Source organism: Oryctolagus cuniculus, chromosome X (genome assembly GCF_964237555.1).
Source record: "Oryctolagus cuniculus chromosome X, mOryCun1.1, whole genome shotgun sequence".
NCBI classification, from domain to species: domain Eukaryota; kingdom Metazoa; phylum Chordata; class Mammalia; order Lagomorpha; family Leporidae; genus Oryctolagus; species Oryctolagus cuniculus.
In genome coordinates this window covers 73767320-73789199 of record NC_091453.1, presented here as the reverse complement: position 1 = coordinate 73789199, position 21880 = coordinate 73767320, and the positions used below count along the sequence as shown (strand labels likewise).

The 21880-nt window shown below is 46.0% G+C and overlaps 1 pseudogene; it reads left to right on the top strand.

The window, feature by feature from the left end:
- Positions 1–10089: 10089 nt before the first annotated feature.
- On the top strand, positions 10090–12561 carry LOC100354068 (ATP-binding cassette sub-family F member 1-like; annotated as a pseudogene).
- Positions 12562–21880: the final 9319 nt, after the last annotated feature.

The following is a 21880-nucleotide window of genomic DNA, read 5'->3' as shown; positions in this document are numbered from 1 at the left end:
TGTGACCTAGAGTGGTTAAGTTAACTTCTCTGGGCTCAATTTCCCCATCTGCAAAATGTTGGCTATTTGCATTAGAGAGTCTCTGTACTTCGAGTCTAACATTCTAATACTTCAGGGATCACCATGATTATATTATGTTTAGTCGTTTTAAAGTGGCAATAATCTACTTTTGACGTTCCTGGAACCGGATTCCTAGAAGAATTACCAGAATGCCCTGCTGTTCCCCAGGCACAGTCACTTAGGTACGCTGACCCCAACCAAATTATCCAAATATGAATACACAGGAATATAATAAAGATACAGAGAGAAGGACAAAGTGGAATCCAGACTTTCACAGTCCTGGACAAGTAAATGGAAGCCACTTCTTAGTAACTGCAGACCCATACTTTCCTCTTCTCATCTTTTTTTCCATACTCGTCTTTCCAAGGATTTTATTACTCTGGCTCTTCTCTAAAATGAATCTGGGGCCCTCATTGCCAACTTTCACAATGCTATTACTATGTTTTTAAGAGGACTTAAAAAGAGATGTCTTAAAGGAAAGTGATGTTATATGTAGAGGGAAAAAAGCAGAAAACAAAATTGCATGCACAATATAATTCAATTAGACTAGAAAATATATGCTAAAGACTAGATGGACATATAGCAAAAGGTTGACAGTATTGGCATCTAGATGGGCATGATTAAAGGTGAGATTTTTGGGGACCAGTGTTGTGACTTAGTGGGTTAAGTCACTGCCTGTAATGCCGGCATTCCATATGGGCACCTGTTCGAGACCCAGCTGCTCCACTTCTGATCCAGCTCCCTGACAATGCACCTGGGAAAGCAGTGGAAGCTGTCCCAAGTGCTTGGGCTGCGGAACCTACATGGGAGACCCAAATGAAGCTCCTGGCTCCTGGCTTCAGCCTGACCCAACTCCAGCTGTTGCGACCATCTGGGGAGTGAACCAGCACATGGAAGACCTCTCTCTGACTCTCCCTCTCTCACTGTAACTCTGCCTTTCAATTAAATAAAAATAAATCTTAAAAGAAATGAAGGTGAGATTTTTTTTCACCCTTACTTTGGCTTTTGAAAATATATGCTTAAGGAAAATGAATGTGTGTATGCGCAGGCGTGTATTTGTCGTTGACAAAAGGAAAAAGAGTGATTCCTTTTCCAGGCAGCATTGAGTAGTGGTTAAAAGGGCAGGATTTGGAGTCAGATTGCTTGACTTTGGTTTTAGGAGGACTTACCATGTGTGATCTTGGTTAAGTTACTTAACCTTACACTCAGTTTCCCATATATAAGACAGCAATAGTAATAAAGAGACTACCTCATCGAGCTATTATACAGATTAAAAAATGACTCCATGCAAGTGCTGAGAACAATGGCTGGCACATAAGCATTAAATGAATATTAGCTGTTATTTAAAATGTTAAATATTTATTGTAAATATAGTGTGTACACGTGATAAAAATATCAAACGGCACAAAAGACCTTAAAATGAAAAGTAGAAATAGTTTTTCCCCTTTGTAACCTCCATCCTCACCCCTCGAAGTAAATACCATTTATTTATCTTTCCAGGGTTTTTAAGGGAAAACACAAACATAGGTCTTCTTTTATAACACATGCATGCATGCATACACAGAATCGTAGCTTATGCACTATTCTCTTAGAGATCTTTCTGTAACAGAATATCTGGGTCTACTCTTTTTTAAAAAACATAGTGGTAAAAACACATAAAGGGAAGCAGGCATTTAGCCTCACAGTTACAATGCCCATTAAGAAACCAATGACCCACACTGGAATGCCTGCGTTCAAACCCTGGCTCCGACTCCTGCTTCCAGCTTCCTGCTAATACGGACTTTAGGAGACAGTGATGATGGCTCAAATAGTTGGGCTCCTGTCACCTACCTGGAAGAACTGGATTATGTTCCTGAGTCCTGGCTCCAGTGTCAGCCTGGCACCAGCCCATTGTGGGCATCTGGGGAGTGACCCCAGAAGGATGGGAGTATGTCTGCCTGTTTCTCTCTCTCTCTCTCTCTCTCTCTCTCTCCCTCTCTCTCTCTCTGTGTGTGTCTGCCTCTCAAATAAATAATTTTTTAAATATATAATATTTTCCATATTAATCAATTTAAGTGTACAATTAGTGTTAAGTTTATTCACATTATTGTGCAACCTCCAGAACATTTTATCTTGCAGAGCTGGAACTCTATGATCATTAACAATTCCCTTTCCCCTCCTCTTCCCCTAGCAATCATCTTCTACTTTCTCATTCCATGAATTTGACTATTTCAAATGCCCCGTATTATTGGAATCATACACTATGTGTGTTTTTCTGACTGGCTTATATCATTTAGTATAATATCCTTAAAGTTAATCCATGTTGTATCATGTGGTAGGATTTCCTTCCTTTTTAAGGCTGAATAATATTTAATTATATGTATGAACCATTTCAAAAAGTTGGTGGAAATGTTATTAAAAGATAAGCTTATTTTGTTGCTTTGAAATCAATGCATATGAGGGACCTTCAAAAAATCGTAGAATTCTCTTGGTGACTGACACCCCAATTTGGGCTCCTCCGCGCCTCATCATGGATGCCTACTTTACTCTGCCTCCCCTAATGGCCTTAGAGCTTAATATCCAGGAAAGGGAGGCAGAAGGGCAAGCGGTGTGCATTTGTATATATCCAAGTTGCCCTCCAATACTCTCGCATCAGCTTACTCCCTAATCTTCTCCTCTCCCTCTCCCTTGCCGTGTCTCCTCGGTGCTGGTCGATGTTTTCTTTTTAGTATCATTTCAAGGTCTCCTCCCAATGAAGTGAAAGATGGTCCAATGAAACAAAACAAAAACAAAAAACAACTCTTGGGGGTTCTCTGTACTGGCATACCCAAATAGGAAACATCCCCCACTTCCAAAACCAAGCTTCCCTTTCACCATCACTGACAGTTATGGACTTAAATCCTTGGTCAGTAAGTTGTAATGTGAGAACCATAAAGAGGAAAAATAAGCTATTTATTGAGGCTGGCGCTGTGGCATAGTAGGTTAAGCCTCCACCTGAGGCACCAACATTCCATATGGGCACCGGTTGGAGTCCTCGCTGCTCCAGTTCTGATCCAGCTCTCTGCTTATGGCCTGGGAAAGCAGCAGAAGATGGCTCAAGTGCTTGTGCCCCTGCACCTGTATGGGAGACCCAGAGGAGGCTCCTGGCTCCTGGCTTCAGATCGGCCAAGCTCTAGCCACTGCAGCCATTTGGGAATGAACCAGTGGTTGGAAGATCTTTCTCTGTGTAGTCCTCTCTCTGTCTGTAACTCTGCCTCTCAAATAAATAAATAAAATCTGTAAAATATATATATCAATATATATTAAAATAAAAATAAACTGCCATGTTTAAAAAAATTGTTCATCAGTAACTATGTTGAAAGCTGATTTTTCAGGGCTGGCACTGTGTTGCAGAGGGTTAATCCTCCACCTGCAGCACCGGCATCCCATGTGGGCACCAGTTCGAGTCCCGGCTGCTTTATTTCCAATCTAGCTCTCTGCTATGGCCTGGGAAAGCAATGGAAGATGGCCCAAGTTCTGGGAAAGCAATGGAAGATGGCACTCTCGTAGGAGACCCGGAAGAAGACCAGCTCCAGCCATTGTGGCCATTTGGGGAGTGAATCAGCAGATGGAAGACCTCTCTGTCTCTCCCTCTGTAACTCTACCACTCAAATAAGTAAATAAACTCTTTAAAAAAAATAAAGCTGATTTTCCTGTTCAGTGGTGAAATTTAATGTAAGAAGATAAACCAGATGCCATTAAAACAAATTAAGTGTCCTTCAAATAAGACTGGTTAGGAGCCGGCACTGTGACCTGGTGGGTAAAGCTGCTGCATGTGGTGCCGGCATCCCATACAGGCACCGATTCAGGTCCTGGCTGCTCCACTTTCCACGTAGCTCTCTGCTATGGCCTGGGAAAGCAGTAGAAGATGGCCCAAGTCCTTGGGGCCCTGCATCTGCGTGGGAGACCCAGAAGAAGCTCCTGGCTCCTGGCTTCGGATCAGCACAGCTCTGGCCGTTGCGGCCAATTAGGGAGTGGACCATCAGATGAAGGACCTCTCTCTCTGCCTCTCCTTCTCTCTCTGTGTAACTCTTTCAAAAAAAGATAAATAAATCTTAAAAAAAAAAAGACTGGTTAAATAAATTGCAGTATGAAACTACTATGTAGACATTAAAAAAGAATGAGACATATCAATATATGCTGACAGGAGTGCTTTCCAAACTATGCTGTAAATAATAAACAAATACAGATAAAAACAGTGTGAAGAGTATCTTATAATTTGTGAAATACACACACGCAGCATATATGTGTAGGTGTGTATAATGATAGGATACCTCTGGTTTACCTCTGGAGTGATAGACAAAGCAATGAAATACTGGGTACTACCGGAGAGGACAAATGGGTGACAGGTGTAGGGAGGAGACTTCCTTTCCCATTACCCTATTTCCTGATACTATTTGCATTTTTACCATGTGCCAGTGTCAACTGCTTATTTTTTTTTTCTTTTTAAGATTTATTTATTTATTTGAAAGAGTTACACAGAGAGAGAAGGAGAGGCAGAGAGAGGTCTTCCAAATGCTGGTTCACTCCCCTAATTGACTGCAACAGCCAGAGCTGTGCTGATCTGAAGCCAGGAGCCAGGAGCTTCTTCTGAGTCTCCCACATGGGTGCAGGGGCCCAAGGACTTGGGCCATCTTCTACTGCTTTCCCAGGCCATAGCAGAGAGCTGGATCAGAAGTGGAGCCGCTGGGACTCGAACTGGCGCCCGTATGGGATGCCGGCACAGCAGGCAGCGGCTTTACCCACTATGCCACAGCACCAGCCCTGAAAAGTATTTTAGCAAGCAGTTGAGGGGCTGGTGCTATGGCACAGTGGGTAAAAGCTGCCGCCTGCAGTGCTGGCATCCCATATAGGTACCGGTTCGAGTCCCAGCTGCTCCACTTCCGACCCAGCTCTCTGCTATGGCCTGGGAAAGCAGCAGAGGATGACCCAAGTCCTTGGGCCCCTGCACCCGTGTGGGAGACTGGGAAGAAGCTCCTGGCTCCTGGCTTCCGATCAAATCAACTCTGGCTATTGCAACATTTGGGATGGAAGACCTCTCTCTCTCTCTGCTTCTACCTTTCCATAACTCTGCATTTCAAATAATAAATAAATCTTTTAAAAAATAAAAAAATAAACTACTTTTCATTCTACAGTGCTTTACAATTTTAAAAGGATTTATATACAAGAGAACTTCAAAAGGTTCATGGAAAATTGGGGAATTAAAAGATTAGTTTTAAAAAACAAGATTATTTTGGTGTTAAAGAAAAAACCCTAGAAATCTATGAGTAGTTTTTCATAATATGCATTTTCATGATCATTTTGAAGACTCTGCAAAGCTACTCATATGATTTTATTGACACAACCCAAGGCAGTAAGTAGCACGCCTTTTCCACAGAGACCTGCAAACTGGTCCCGATTTCAGTCTACTTTCCAGCTTCCCCCTCTCCACTGCCTGCACGCCCCAGCCATACCTTACAGAAACGTGATCGCCGCCTTCCCCACTCCCTGCCAGGAGGGCCTCCAGCTCCACTCTCTTACTCCCTTCTAATTAACGTAACTAGGCATTGTGCTCCATAATTACAGGCTTTGGCAGTGAAATCAATAGTTGCCTCCCTTGCGACAATGACATTTTAGTTCCATCAATCTCCCCGGAGCCCAGCAGCTTCTCTGAGCGAACACAACTCCCAAGATTATTAATATGTCTATTGCTCTCACTGATTTTCATGCATGTGTATAATTCAACAGATTCTCAATTCACATGATCTCATGCACACTACCTATGATTATTTGAAGATAAGATAGTGGTCAAATGTACATTTTGATGACTTTATCAACATACAATTTACATATCACAAAATGCACTGTTGTACATGTACAGTTACATGATTTTTAGTAAATGTGAAAAGCTGTACAACCTCACATACGTATTTTTTTCAATATTATCTTAAGAATCCTACTAAAAATATTCTAGATAATAATAGCATTCTGATATGACTCAGTTTCTCTGTGAACTCAACTCCCAAATCTGTTCCCTGCCCTACTCCTTAATTTAAAAAACCCTTCTAATTCTATTGCTTCCTTAGAACAATAGCACATGAGACTTGCAAGGGTCCTTAGAAATCATCTAGAAATGGGAAATTGAGATCCAGATAGCACATGTGATTTGTTCAGATCCATATAACAGGTTAATGGCTGACTCAGACCTGAAACCCAAGATTCCTGTTCCAAGCCAGTTCAACTCCCCGTGACAGCACAGACCCTCTCCTCTCAAGCATTGCTAATGTCCTGGCAATCAGTGAATCAATCTTCATCAATCAATTCACCCAGCTAAATCAGAAGATTCGGTAGTAGAGGAAGGGCTTGGCTCGAGGGTGAGTCTAGAGGACAGGTAGGAAATATAAGCTTTTTACCTTCACATTCCTCCTGGGTGAATAGCATTTAGTGCAATTAACAAATCAGATAGGCTTTTGTCTGTCTAGAGAAGGTTATCAGTCAATAGTATCATCACTATTACTATAGTAATATATACTATTGTAGTTTCTTCTGCATGTGTTAGCAACACGTGAAGGCAGCATGAAACTGTGGTAGATGAAACCACATAAGCACTGCTTCCTGCTTTTGCCAAAAATTGCACTAAAATTAGCCCCCAATCCCCACGGATTTGAGCCAGGGAAAGCAATTTAGCTTCTCATTTTGTTTTCCTAGCAATCAGTCTGTAACAATTAAACAACTGGTGATAGAGAGAGAAGTGTACTTTACATATTTGTGTGATGAGAACTGAAAATGTTCTCTGTCACCAACTCTAGTGGAACTTGTCACCCACACTTAGAGGCATAACACCAGTAACTGTTTTGACATACTGAACATGGCATTCTGAACTTAATTAGAAAAATCCAAAATGTTTATATAGAGATAGAATCATCATCAGCTACCTTCATATTTTTATTAAAAATCACACTTCTCCCTTAAAAACATCATCTTCTCCCCAGTAATTCTCATTGTAATAATGTATCCTAAGAAATAGAAGAGATTTATGTACTAAGATATTCATTATGAGAAAAATATTGGAAATAATTCAAAGCAATTGAATTGATGAAATAAAATAATTCCATAAAAAGGAATTTTATGTACTTATTAAAAATTATCTTTTTATTCATTTTACAGCTTTCTGAGATATAATTAATAATAAAATATACCACAAAGTTCTCTCTTTTATGGTTATAATATAAATAATTATAAATATTGCTTCACTGAATCATACCATGTACATGACAATATTCCCTTCTTTCCCCATGTTGTGATCATTATCATGAATCCCTCACTTTGTGACATTGACATATTTGCTTTCAAGAAAAAAATAGCATATATGTGTATGTATGCAGTGAATGTGGCAAAATGTTAAAAATTGCTAAATTTGGGGGCCAGCACTGTGGCGCAGCAGGTAAAACCGCCACCTGGAGTACTGGTAACCCATATGGACGCTGGTTCGAGACCCAGCTGCTCCACTTCTGATCCAGCTCTGCTATGGCCTGAGAAAGCTGTACAAGATGGCCCAAGTGCTTGAACCCCTATACTGGTCTGAGAGACCAGGAAGAAGCTTCTGGTTCCTGGTTTCAGATGGGTGCAGCTCCGGCCGTTGTGGCCCTCTGAGGAGTGAACCAGTGGATGGAAGACCTCTCTCTCTCTCTGCCTCTTGCCTCTGCCTCTGCCTCTCTATAACTCTGCCTTTCAAATAAATAAATAAATCTTAAAAAAAAAAAAAAACCAGCACTGGAGTCACCAGAGGGATGTCTTTTTAAAAATTGCTAAATTTTAAAGCTAAAAAAATAATGAACTTATAAAAATATAAAGTGCAAAATTCAAAGATTTTTAGTATATTCATGGAGTTGTTGAAATATCATCCTAATCTAGTTTTTTTTTTTTTTTTTTGACAGGCAGAGTGGATAGTGAGAGAGAGAGAGAGAGACAGAGAGAAAGGTCTTCCTTTACCGTTGGTTCACACTCCAATGGCTGCTGCGGCCGGCGCACCACGCTGATCCGAAGCCAGGAGCAGGTGCTTCTCCTGGTCTCCCATGCGGGTGCAGGGCCCAAGCACTTGGGCCATCCTCCACTGCACTGCCGGGCCACACAGAGAGCTGACTGGAAGAGGGGCAACCGGGACAGAATCCGGCGCCCCGACCGGGACTAGAACCCAGTGTGCCAGCGCTGCAGGTGGAGGATTAGCCCAGTGAGCCGTGGCGCCGACCTCTAATCTAGTTTTAAAACATTTCATCACCCCAAAAATATGATAACTTGTATCCATTAGCAATCATTCCTCATACTCCTGAGCTATAAATTTATAAGAAAAATAGAAATGACCCAAAAAAAAAGATTGGACAAAGGAAAGGCAATTCACAAAAGACAAAATGCAAAGGATTATACAAATGAAGAGATCTTCATTTTTTCCAAGTAATACAGGAAGTAGAAATCAACACAATGAGATACCCCTTTCCCCTGAGATTGGCAAAAATGAAAGATGTTGATAACATCTATTGGTAAGCCTGGAGGAACTAGGCAGTCTCATACACACTCGTTAGGAGTATCAATTGTTATAACTTTCTGGAAAATAATCTGGCACCACTTCACTTTGTTGAAGCACACACCATTGAGGCCAGTCTCTCCACTTTGGGAATCTATTCAATAGAAATTAACAGACCATTATGTAAGAGCATACAAACAAAACCGATTTTTACAGGGAGAGTAAGTTACAGAGCAGTGTGTATAGTGTGATAGCATCTTTAGGCCAGTAACTGCTCTTGGCATGAATGCATGCTGCTTTCAGTCCTCCCAGCAACCCTGGGACTGTGGATAATACTCTCACTCGCCAGCGGAGAAGCTGGGGCTCAGAGAAGTGAAGCAACATGCTTTAGGTCTTACACACAGTTACCAAGTGACAGAGCCAGCATTCCTATTCATGTGCATCTGGCCTACAAACCAAGGTATCTGCCAAGAATGACAACTTTCTGGTTAGAATACCCGACACTCCCTCTGTGGAGGTAAGGCTGATCTTCTGGTCTATCACATTTGAGAATATAATGTAAATTCAAGTCTTAATGAAAGGGGGCTGGCGCTGTGGCATAGTGGGTTAAGCCTCCACCTGCAGTGCCAGCGTCCTATAAGGACATTGGTTTGAGTCCTGGCAGCTGCACTTTCGATTCAGCTCCCTGCTAATGTGCCTGGGAAAGCAGCAGAAGATGGCCCAAGTTCTTGGGCTTGTGCACCCATGTAGGAGATCTAGAAGAAGCTCCTGGACCCTGGCTTTGGCCTGGCCCAGCCCCTGCCATTGTGGCCATTTGGGGAATGAACCAGCAAATGGAAGATTCCCCCCTCTGCTCCCCTTCTCACTATATCTCTGCCTTTCAAATAAATAAATCTTTAAAAGGTCTTAACAAAAGGGATAGAAGTTTGTGATGTTACAACTGAGTAAGAGAATATTCGTTAGGAGTAATGGGTTGTGGGGAACACACAAAATTCAACAAATAAATTTCATTTGTCCATACATCTAACAAACATCTACTTTATCACAGGCACTGGTAAAGATATTGGGAAAGTCAACAATGAATAAAACAGACAAAAATTTCTGCCCTTGGGAACATATACTCTGTGTGTTGGGGGCAGGGGTGAAGCAGAACTAAGCAGAGAATAGATGGATAAATAGATGACACACACACACACACACACATAAAACATGTGACACAGTGAATAATGTTATAAAGGACTTTTCTTTCAAGTTCACATAGTTGCTCACACAAATTCCTTGCAGCTGAATTCATGGAAGCTGGCTTCTTTAAGGTCAACAAGAGAGCAGATCTCTGATTTCTAAATAGCTCACTTGATGAAGTTAGGCTCATTCTAGATTCCCAGTCGGTTGACTCGGTTCTACTTCCTTCTGAAGCAGAAATGGGCCTGACGCCACTGGAGTACCCGTAACTGCCACCGTGATGCCAAAGGGCCCCAAGCAGCAGAGTGAATGGGGAGGGGGATGAGAGCATGAGTACCACTGGCAAAGTGGTGAAGAAAGAGAAGGACAAGAAGACCAAAAAGACCTTCTTTGAAGAACTGGAGGTGGAAGATGAACAAGCTGGGGAAGAAGAGGAAGTGCTCAGGGCCAGCACAGTAGGTTAAGCCACTGCCGGAGGGTGGCACCTGTATCCCATATGGGTGCCAGTTCTAGTCTTGGCTGCTCCTCTTCCAATCCAGCTCTGCTGTGGCCTGGGGAAGCAGTAGAAGATGGCCCAAGTGCTTGGGCCCCTGCACCCGTGTGGGAGACCTGGAAGAAGCTGCTGGCTCCTGGCTTTGGATCGGCACAGCTCCGACTATTGTGGCCATTTGGGAAGTGAACCAGTGGATGGAAGATTAGAGGAAGGGGAAAAGGAGGAGAAAGAGAGTCTAAGGCAGATGATCCTTATGCTCACTTCAGCAAAAAGGAGAAGAAAAAGCTGAAGAAACACATGGAATATGAGCGCCAAGTGGCTTCATTAAAAGCAGTTTATGTTGCTGAAAATGACTTCTTCAAGTGCCAGGCAGAGTTGTTCTCCTGACAAGCCATGTTAGAAAATGCATCTGAGGGGCCGGCGCTATGGTGCAGCGGGTTAACGCCCTGGTCTGAAGTGCCTGCATCCCATATGAGCACTGGTTCGAGTCCTGGCTGCCCCACTTCCAATCCAGCTCTCTGCTATGGCCTGGGAAAGCAGTGGAAGATGGCCCAAGTCCTTGGGCCCCTGCACCCACGTGGGAGACCCAGAAGAAGCTCCTGGCTCCTGGCTTTGGATCGGCGCAGCTCCGGCCGTTGTGGCCAATTGGGGAGTGAACCATAGGGTGGAGGATCTCTCTCTCTCTCTCTCTCTCTCTCTCTCTCTCTCTCTGCCTCTCCTCTCTCTGTGTAATTCTTTCAAATAAATAAATCTTTTTTTAAAAAATGCATCTGATAGCAAGCTAGAGAAGTTCAGCAGCTCTGCGCATGGCAAGGAGTTGTTCATCAACAGAGATCTGTACATTGAAGCCGGCCGCCCCTACGGGCTGGTGGGCCCCCATGGCAAGGGCAAGACCACACTCCTCAAGCACATCGCCAACCGCGCTCTGAGCATCCCTCCCAACATCGACTGGGCAGGAGGTGGGAGCAGATGAGACTCCAGGGCTGCAGGCTGTTCTTCAAGCCGACAGGAAGCGATTGAAGCCGCTGGAAGAGGAGCGCCAGCTTCATGGATGGCTGGAGCCAAGGGATGACGCATCCGCTGAGATGTGGAGAAGGTGTGTGAGGAATTGCGGGCTACTGGGGCAGCAGCTGCAGACACCAAAGCAAGATGGAGTCTGGTGAAGTTCTTGGGGTGGGGGGTGGGGCTGGCGTATGTGTGTCTCCCTGGCCAGGGCACTGCCAACACCGGATGAACCCACCAACCACCTGTCATCTGGCTCAGTAACTACCTTCGGGGCTGGCAGAAGACATTGCTGATCATCTCCCATGACCAGGGCTTCCTGGATGACGTCTGCACGGATATCATCCATCTAGACGCCCAGCGGCTCCATTACTACGGAGGCAATCATATGACTGTCAAGATGTACCAGCGGAAGCAGAAAGCGCTGCCTGAAGCACTATGAGAAGCAGGAGAGAAAGCTGAAGGAGCCGAAGGCAGGTGGCAAGTCCACCATGCAGGCGGAAAAGCAAATGAAAGCAGCAGCAGGAAATGCCGACCGCAAAAACCAAGATGAGGAGTCCCAGGAGGCTCCTGAGCTCCCGAATCGCCCCCCAGGAGTATATTCTTTGCTTCACTTTCCCCAACCCCCCACCACTTAGCCCTCCTGTGCTGGATCTGCATGATGTGACATTTGGCTAAGAGGGGCAGAAACCACTATTTAAGAACCTGGATTTTGGCCTCGACACACACTGCATCATGGGATCTGCATCATGGGCCCTAATGGCAGAGAGAAGAGCACATTGCTCCTGCTGCTGACCGGCAAGCCGACATCTGGTCGCAGGGAAATGAGAAAGAACCACTGGCTGAAAACTGGCATCTTCAACCAGCAGTATGCAAAGCAGCTGCATATGGAGGAGACGGCCACTGCGTACCTGCAGCACGGCTTCAACCTGCCCTACCAGGATGCCCGTAAGTGCCTGGCCCGCTTTGGCCTTGAGAGTCACGCCCACACCATCCAGAGCTGCAAACTCTCTGGAGGGCAGAAAGCCAGAGTGGTGTTTGCAGAGCTGGCCTGTCCGGAGTCTGACGTCCTCATCTTGCTTGAGCCCAGCAATAACTTGGACGTAGAGTCTATGGATGCTCTGGCCAAGGACCAGGGTGGTGTGATCGTTGTCAGCCATGATTCTGGCCTCATCACAGAAACCAGCTGCCAGCTGTGGGTGGTGTAGGATCAGAGTGTAAGCCAATTTGATGGTGGCTTCAAGGACTACCAGTGGAGGTGTTGGAGGCCCTGGGTGAAGTCATGGTCAGCCGGCCGAGAGAGTGAGCTTCCATCCCGGAAGTGTCCTGAGAGACAAGCAGACACGGCCCAGAAGCCCCTTGTCATCTCCGTTTCTCTACTCGGCTGCCTGCCTCTGGGCTGCAGCCCACCCAGCGACCACTTGGGCACCTGGAAGAGGAGCGTGGCCTCAGGGCGACCAGGCTACCACCTGGATTACGTCTTTTCTCCCTGAAAGACTTGTCTGATTCACATCTCTCCAGGTGACTGAGCTGGCCTTGTCCTTGGTGTCCGTCTGTACAGAGGCGACTCCTCTGTAGTGGGGTTCCAGCTAACCACGCTGGCCAGGCCTGCTGTCTCAAGACTGCCATCGCTCAGGAACCTGCCTCTGCTCCGCCTGGAGTGCTGCTCTACTCTTCTCGTGGACTGCGTGCTGACTTCGTGGCACAGAAAGCTCTCGGAGCTTAGAACCAGAGGCTGACGTCTGAGGTCTGTGCTCTCGTGCAGTCCACGATGGGGTGCCTGCAGCCGCTTGTCTGCCTCTCTGGGGGCCTGGGAGCAGGAACGGAATGTGGCCGACCTCAGATCGCCCTTTATGAGGGGAGGAAATAAAAGGAACGGCTGCCACCCTGTCACTGCTCAGAGATTGCTGCGAGTTGGAACGGTCTGGTCTTCATTTGCTTTGTTCAGCTTCCTAGCGGCTTTGGTAGCCCTTCTTCCTCACTAACACAGGTGGCTCTGCCTGCGGTCCTGCGGGGCTTCCGGCAGCTTGCGCTGTTTGAGAGTCCTCCTGCCTCTCCCCTGCAGACAAGGACAAAGGAGAGTGGTTTGTCCCTTGTCTGTGGAGCAGTCTGGTCTCCCTGCATCCAACCTAACTTCTCAGTGAGGAGGTGCTCCACTCTGTGGTCAAGGACCAGAGTACCAGGGGCTGGCGCTGTGGCGCAGCGGGTTAACGCCCTGGCCTGAAGCGCCAGCATCCCATATGGGCACCAGTTCGAGTTCTGGCTACTCCTCTTCTGATCCAGCTCTCTGTTATGGCCTTTGGATCGGCGCAGCTCCGGCTGTTGCGGCCATCTGGGAGTGAACCAGAGGATGGAAGACCTCTCTTTCTGTCTCTACCTCTCTGTAACTCTTTCAAATAAATAAATAAATAAATCTTTAAAAAATTATGAAATCACTGGGGCTGGCGCTTTGGCATAGCAGGTAAGGTTGCTGCCTGTAGTGCCAGCATCCCATATGGACGCTAATTCAAGTTCCAGCTGCTCCACTTCCGATCCAGCTCTCTGCTATGGCCTGGGAAAGCAGTGGAAGATGGCCCAAGTCCTTGGGCCCCTGCACTCACGTGGGAGACCCGGAAGAAGCTCCTGGCTCCTGGCTTCGGATGGGTGCAGCTCTGGCCGTTGAGGCCATTTGGGAAGTAAACCAGTGGATGGAACACCTCTCTCTCTCTGTCTGCCTCTGCCTCTTTGTAACTCCAGCATTCAAATAAGTAAATAAATCTTAAAAAAAAAAAAAAAAGAAATGGTTAAATTAGCTAGAGGCGGAAGTGGAATCCAGAGAATATTTTTATGGTGGAAGGGGTAACCTCATGTTTATGTGCTGGTGGGAATTGTCCAGTAAGAAGGAAAACTTGATTGTGTGTGTGTGTATGTGTGTGTGTAGGTGGGAATTGGGGAAGTGATTGCAGAGCTCTGATCTTGAGTAGTAAGAAGGAACAGGGATCCCGGGAATAAGCCGGAAGTGTTTTATAGAGAGCTCTCCTATAGAAAAATGATGCAGGCAGAGCGTGGGCAGAAATGCGGGCACATGCGGCTTGACAGACTGTGGAAACTGTCTTCTGATACTTATTTTGAGGACCAACGGGAAGCGGCCCCTGAATTCTTCCTTATTGCCTGAAGTGTCAACATGAGATTGCTGTCACATATTTCCCAAAGCATGCTGTGTGTACCCTTTGCACAACCCGAGGGGAGGTTTTGTGTGTATTTGGTAGCTTTGTGTGTATTTTAACATCTGTTTTTTTTGGGGGGGAGGAGTGAATAGTAAATGTAACCCATGATTTTTCAGATAGAATCGCAATTGAAAATGAAAGCGAGTTAAAAGAAAACTGTTAGCAAAATCACAGAAGAGCTGGAGGGGATATGGCAGAACTTCTAGATGCTTGGAAAAAAACTGACCTTTAGAAAAAAATTGGATTATGGCATTGATTCTGTTGGAGGCCCTCCTCAAGAGCAGACATCTCTGAGTTAATACATTTAGTCCGCTTCATTCCTGAAATTCTACTGTGAATTAAATCCAGATATCTCAGCACTGAAGGGAGCCCCCCACGCCGGGTCTGCTAGTTTACACTCAGGCTTAGCACGCTCCCTACCCTTGAAGACTAAGATCGTTCCTTCCACCCTGAGGGGCCTCCGAGTAAAAGCACAACAGAAAAACAGCACACTGAAAAGCCAAACGTTTCTTATATAACCAGAAAGCAAATACGAGCAGAAAGGCTGGTGTGTTGTGGGAGAGAGGCCACAGGGAAAAGAGCCTGGAGATGATCGAGAAAGGAGGCTTCGCCAGGGTAGAGCAAAGGAAACTTCTGGTAGGCAGAATGATGGATCCTCAAAGACGTTGTAATGCCCTGGAAACGATGCTACCTTACGTAGCAAAAGGGACTCCAGTGCAGCTACTGAGATGGATAGAGCATAGTCACAGCAGACTTTTTTTTTTTTTTTTGAGAGTAAAGTAGCAAGGTTTATCGAGAATAGGGCACCTGTCAGAATGGAAGAGACTGAGAGAGACAGTGCTTAGTCACTCAGACTGGGGGACACAGCAGTCCTTCTAAGAGGATGTGACGACCAAAACAGTTGCTGTGATGTCCTCTGAAGGTGGAGAAAATGGGCATAGGCAAGGAAGTCAGCATTGTGGAGATCCTAAACCTGTGTTGTATGAAGCCACTCAATTTTTTGGTAACTTTTTAGAGCAGCAATGGGAAATCAATGCAAAAATAATGGCAACTTCAAGTGCACAGCTTGAAAAGGCTCCCTGGCAAAGCCCTTGGCTCCTGTCCAGGCTCTTTTATTTTTTTTAAAGATTTACTTATTTATTTGACAGAGTTACACACAGAGAGAAGGAGAGGCAGAGAGAGAGAGAGAGAGAGAGAGAGAGAGAGGTCTTCCATCTGCTGGTTCACTCCCCAAATGGCTGCAACAGCCGGAGCTGGGCTGATCCAAAGCTAGGAGCCAAGAGTTTCTTCTGGGTCTCCCACGCAGATGCAGGGGCACAAGGACTTGAGCCATCTTCTACTGCTTTCCCAGGCCATAGCAGAGAGCTGGATTGGAAGTGGAGCAGCCGGGTCTCGAACAGGCACCCATATGGGATGCTGGCACCACAGGCGGTGGCTTTACCGGCAGGCAACTCCACAGTGCCGGCCCCTCCTGTCCAGGCTCTTGATTTTTGGGAAATGGGAGTGAACCAGATCTGAATTCCTAGTGCTATACAGTTATTGTGGCTCTTACCATGCGTTTTTTTTGTTTGTTTGTTTGTTTGTTTGTTTTTTTTTTTTTTTTTTGACAGGCAGAGCAGAGTGGATAGTGAGAGAGAGAGACAGAGAGAAAGGTCTTCCTTTTCTGTTGGTTCACCCTCCAATGGCCGCCACAGTTGGCGCGCTGTGGCCGGCGCACCGTGCTGATCCGAAGGCAGGAGCCAGGTGCTTCTCCTGGTCTCCCATGGGGTGCAGGGCCCAAGCACTTCATCCACTGCCTTCCCAGGCCACAGCAGAGAGCTGGACTGGAAGAGGAGCAACCAGGAAAGAATCCGGCGCCCCAACTGGGACTAGAACCCGGTGTGCCGGCGCCGCTAGGTGGAGGATTAGCCTAGTGAGCCACGGCGCCGGCCTAATTACATTCTTGTTAGATATATGCTACTCGTTAGTAGGTTGAGGCAACACATAGCACATGATCTTGCCTACCTAACAGGTGACCAATAATGATGCTTTGCAATTACACAAGGTGTTGGAGGTAGGTTTTTTGTTTTGTTTTGTTTTGTTTTGTGGACAGTGAGAGAGAGAGACAGAGAGAAAGGTCTTCCTTTGCCGTTGGTTCACCCTCCAATGGCTGCTGCGGCCGGCGCGCTGTGGCTGGCGCATTGCGCTGATCTGAAGCCAGGAGCCAGGTGCTTCTTCTGGTCTCCAATGGGGTGCAGGGCCCAAGTACCTGGGCCATCCTCCACTGCCTTCCCTGGCCACAGCAGAGAGCTGGCCTGGAAGAGGAGCAACCGGGACAGAATCCGGTGCCCCAACCGGGACTAGAACCCCATGTGCCGGCGCCGCAAGGCGGAAGATTAGCCTAGTGAGCCGCAGCACCGGCGGAGGTTCTATATACAAAACACAGATCAACTAGTCCAACAGAACCAGGAACCATAAGAGGCATCCCAAGTTGGAGAGAGAAGAACGCCAAAAGAGACTGAAAAGTGACACTCTGCATTGAGGAACAGAGGAAACGGGACAACCATCTGGGGAAGGAAAGGCCCCTATCCTGGAAAAATTGGTGAAGGCTCACAACCTTTGAGACTTACCTTGAAAACAAGCCAGGGGCCTATTCAGGGCTAAGGGAAGCCACAAATCACTCTGTGGCTTGTGGGGAAAAAGCAGGAGAGATCTCAGCTGAGGATCCACTGCAGCACTCCATAGCAGGCAGTATAACTGGCAGCAATGCGAGACAGACATTTCCTGCCTGCCTGGTAGCTCCTGCCTAAGGCAGCTGCTGTTAGGCCTGGGGAAGGAGAAAGCTATATTAACCCACCTGTGGTTTTCATGGAAGTCAAAGTCAACTTCTTCAGGATCATGCCAGGCAAGCTAGACAGAAGAGAGAAGAGAAACTATTAGTCCTCAAATGCAAAGGCTAGCCAGGAGGAGAAACAAGGCTTCTCATTATGGTCAGCAAGGGATGGGGGGCCCATAATTCTCAGGCCTTCTAATAGTTCTGAACACCCATGTGCATTAATTTGAGTATCTGAATGTTTCATGTGCCATTCAGACACTTAAGCTTGTAAAATAACTCTGGGACGAGTGACAATTCTGTGAAGTTAGTGGGTAATGTAGTAATTTTATTTCAATTTCTAAACAAACTGTCGGGGCCAGTACTGTGGCGTAGCAGATAAAGCCTCTGTCTGCAGTGCCGGCATCCTGTCCCAGCTGCTCTACTTCTGATCTAGCTCTCTGCTATGGCCTGGGAAAGCAGCAGAGGATGACCCAAGTGTTTAGGTCCCTGCACCTGCGTGGGAGACCCGGAAGAAGCTCCAGACTCCTGGCTTTGGATCAGCGCAGCTCCAGCCATTACAGTCATTTGAGGAATGAGCCATCAGATAGAAGATCTCTTTCTTGGCCGGCGCCACTGCTCACTAGGCTAATCCTCTGCCTGCGGTGCCGGCACCCCGGGTTCTAGTCCCAGTTGGGGTGCCGGATTCTGTCCCGGTTGCTCCTCTTCCAGTCCAGCTCTCTGCTGTGGCCAGGAAGGCAGTGGAGGATGGTCCAAGTCCTTGGGCCCTGCACCCTCATGGGAGACCAGGAGGAAGCACCTGGCTCCCGGATCGGTGCAGCAGCCTTTTGGGGAGTGAACCAATGGAAGGAAGACCTTTCTCTCTCTCTCTCTCTCTCTCTCTCTCTCTCTCTCTCTCTCTCACTGTCTAACTCTGCCTGTCAAAAAACAAACAAACAACAAATCTCTCTCTCTCTCTCTCTCTCTGCCTCTGTGTAACTCTGCCTTTCAAATAAATAAATAAATAAATAAGGAACTGTCATACTCTTTTTCCAGAGTGATTGTACCATTTTACATTTCAAACAATAATGTACAAGTGATCAGTTTCTCCACATTCTTACTGATACTTGATGTTGCCACTGTTTTTAATTTTCTTCATTCTGACAAGTATGTGGTGATATCTCATTATGGTTTTAATTCGCATTCCTCTAACAATGTTGAACAACATTTCCTGTGCTTATTTGCTATCTGTATCTTCTTTTTTTAAGATTTGTTTATTTATTTGAAAGGCAGAGCTACGCAGAGAGAGAAGAAGAGGCAGAGAGAGAGGTCTTCCATCTGCTGGTTCACTCCCCAACTGGCCACAAAAGCCAGAGCTGTGCCAATCTGAAGCCAGGAGCCAGGAGCCTCCTCCAGGTCTCCCACATGGGTGCAGGGGCCCAAGGACCTAGGCCATCTTCTACTGCTTTCCCAGGCCACAGCAGAGAGCAGGATCAGAAGTGGAGCAGCTGGGACTCGAACCAGAACCCATATGGGATGCCAGCACTGCATGTGGCAGCTTTACCCGCTATGCCACAGCACCAGCCCCATATCTGTATCTTCTTAATCATGGAATATCTCTTTATGTATTTTGTCCATTTTTAATTGGATTGGTCTTTTTTTTAACTGTTAAGATTTTGGAAGTTCTTTATATATTCTATATACTAGTCCTTTGTTGGATACGTTGGTTTGAGTTCAGGTCTTGAACTTAAGTCTTTAATCCATTTTGAGTTGATTTTCTATATAGAGTCTAATTTCATTCTCTGCACGTAGGTACACAGTGTTCCCAGTAATTCATTGAAGAGATTGTTCTTTCCTCATTGTGCATTCTTGGTACCAACTGACCATAAAGGCAGGGATTTATTTCTGGGCTCTCTACTTGTTTCCATTGATTTGCATGTTTGGATTTATGCCAATACCTTCTGTTTAGACTACCTTGGAATCGCAGATTTTGAAGATAGGTAGTTTGATTCCTCCAGCTTTATTTTTCTTACTCAAGATTGCTTTGGCTTTTTTGGGGTCTTTTGGGGTTCAGTATGAATTTTATGATTATTTTATTTAGTTTTGTGAAAAATATCATTGGAATTTTCCTAGGTATAACATTGACCCTGTAGATTGTTTTGAGTAGCATGGAAAATTTAACAATATTAATAATTTTTAAATAATTAATATTACTTTTCTAATCAGTGAACACAGAATCTTTCCATTTATTTAATCTTTATCAATTTCTTTTTGAAAATTATGTATTTATGGGGCCAGTGCTGTGGCACAGTGGGTTAACGCCCTGGCCTGAAGCACCAGCATCCCATATGGGTTCTGGTTCAAGACCCAGCTGTTCCACTTCTGATCCAGATCTCTGCTATGGCCTGGGAAAGCAGTAGAAGATGGCCACAGTCCTTGGGTCCCTACCCCCGCATGGAAGACCTGGAAGAAGCTCCTGGCTCCTGGCTTCGGATAGGCACCACTCTGGCTGTTGTGGCCAACTGGCGAGTGAACCAGCAGATGGAAGACCTCGCTTGCTCTCTCTCTCTCTGCCTCTCCTCTCTCTGTATAACTCTTTCAAATAAATAAATAAATCTTTAAAAAATTTTTAAAAATAAAAAGAAAATTATTTATTTATTATTTTTATTTATTAATTTTCATTTTATTTGAAAGGTAGGGACATACCAAGAGAAAGACAAAGATAGACACAGAGGGGCTGGTGCTGTGGCACAGTGGCACAGTGGGTTCACGCCCTGGCCTGCAGTGCCGTCATGCCATGTGAGCACTGGTTCAAGTCCTGGCTGCTCCACTTCCAATCCAGCTCTCTGCTGTGGCCTGGGAAAACAGTAGAAGATGGCCCAAGTGCTTGGGCCCCTGCACCCACATGGGAGACCCGGAAGAAGCTCCTGGCTCCTGGCTTCTGATCGGCGTAGCTCTGGCTATTGCGGCCAATTGGGGAGTGTACCATTGGATGGAAGATCTCTCTCTCTCTCTCTCTCTCTCTCTCTCTCTCTGCCTCTCCTCTCTCTGTGTAACTCTGCCTTTCAAATACATCTTAAAAAAAAAAAGACAAACACAGAAAGACAAAGATAGACACAGAGAGATCTTCTATCCACTGGTTCAGTCCCTAAATGCCCAGGCTGGGCTAGGCAGAAGCCAGGAACAAGGAACTCCATCTGGGTCTCCCACAAGGGTGATGAGAACCCATATACTTAACTCATTACCTACTGTCTCCCAGGGTGCACATTAACAGGAAGCTGGGATTGAGACTTAATCCCAGGTACTCCAATATGATATGTGAGCATCCCAAACAGTACCTTAACTGCTGCACCAAATGCTCACCCCTATTTATTTTGATTTATTTGAAAGGCAGAGAGACAGACAGAGATCTCCCATCTGGTGGTTCACTCTCTGAATGCCTGCAATAGCCAAGAGTTGGGCCAGGTCAAAGCTGGGATTCAGGAGCTCAATCTGAGTCTCCCATATAGGTGGCAGAGACCAACTACTTAGGCCATCACCTGCTGCCTCTCAGGGTGCACATTAGCTGGAAGGGGGGGTCAGGAGTGGATTTTGTGCTCTAAACCAGATACTCCAATATGGCATGTGAGTGTCTCAAACAGTGTCTTCTTCTTCTTCTTCTTCTTCTTCTTCTTCTTCTTCTTCTTCTTCTTCTTCTTCTTCTTCTTCTTCTTCTTCTTCTTCTTTTTTAGAGGTAGAGTTATAGACAGAGAGAGGGAGAGACAGAGAGAAGTGTCCTCCATCCTCTGGTTTACTACCAGAAATGTCTGTAATGGCTGGAGCTGGGTCAACCCAAAGCCAGGAGCCAGGAGCTTCCTCTGGGTCTCCCACATGCATGCAGGGGCCAAAGGACTTGGGCCATCTTCCATTGCTTTCCCGGGCCATGGCAGAGAGCTGGATTGGAGGAGGAGCAGCCAGGACTAGAACCAGCACCCATACAGTATGCAGCACTGCATGGGGAGGCTTAGCCAACTATGCCACAGCACCAGCCCCCCAGTGTCTTAATTACTACACCAAATGCTCACTTCCTTTCTTCAATTTCTTTCATCAATATTTTTATAGTTCAGAGTATAGGTGTTTCACTTCCTTAAACTTATTCTTTAAAAAAAAGAGATTTATTTTATTTATTTGAAAGACAGAGTTACAGAGAGAGGTAGAGACTGAGAGAGAGGTCTTCCATCCGCTAGTTCACTCCCCAAATGTCCACAATGGCCGGAGCTGGGCCAATCCGAAGCCAGGAGCCAGGAGCTTCTTCCGGGTCTCCCACATGGGTGTGGGGGCCTAAGGACTTGGGCCATCTTCTACTGTTTTCCCAGGCCATATCAGAGAGCTGGATTGGAAGTGGAGCAGCTGGGACGCAAACCGGTGCCCATATGGGATGCTGGCGCTAAAGGCTGGGGCTTTAACCCATTGCACCACAGCACCAGCTCCAGTTAAACTTATTCTTAGTGGGGCTGGTACTGTGGCACAGTGGGTTAAGCTGCAGTATACAATGCCGGCACACCACCTGAGAGCCAGTTCAAGTCCCAATTGCTCCACTTCCAAACCAGCTACCTGCTAATGTGCCTGGTGAAGCAGCAGAAGATGAC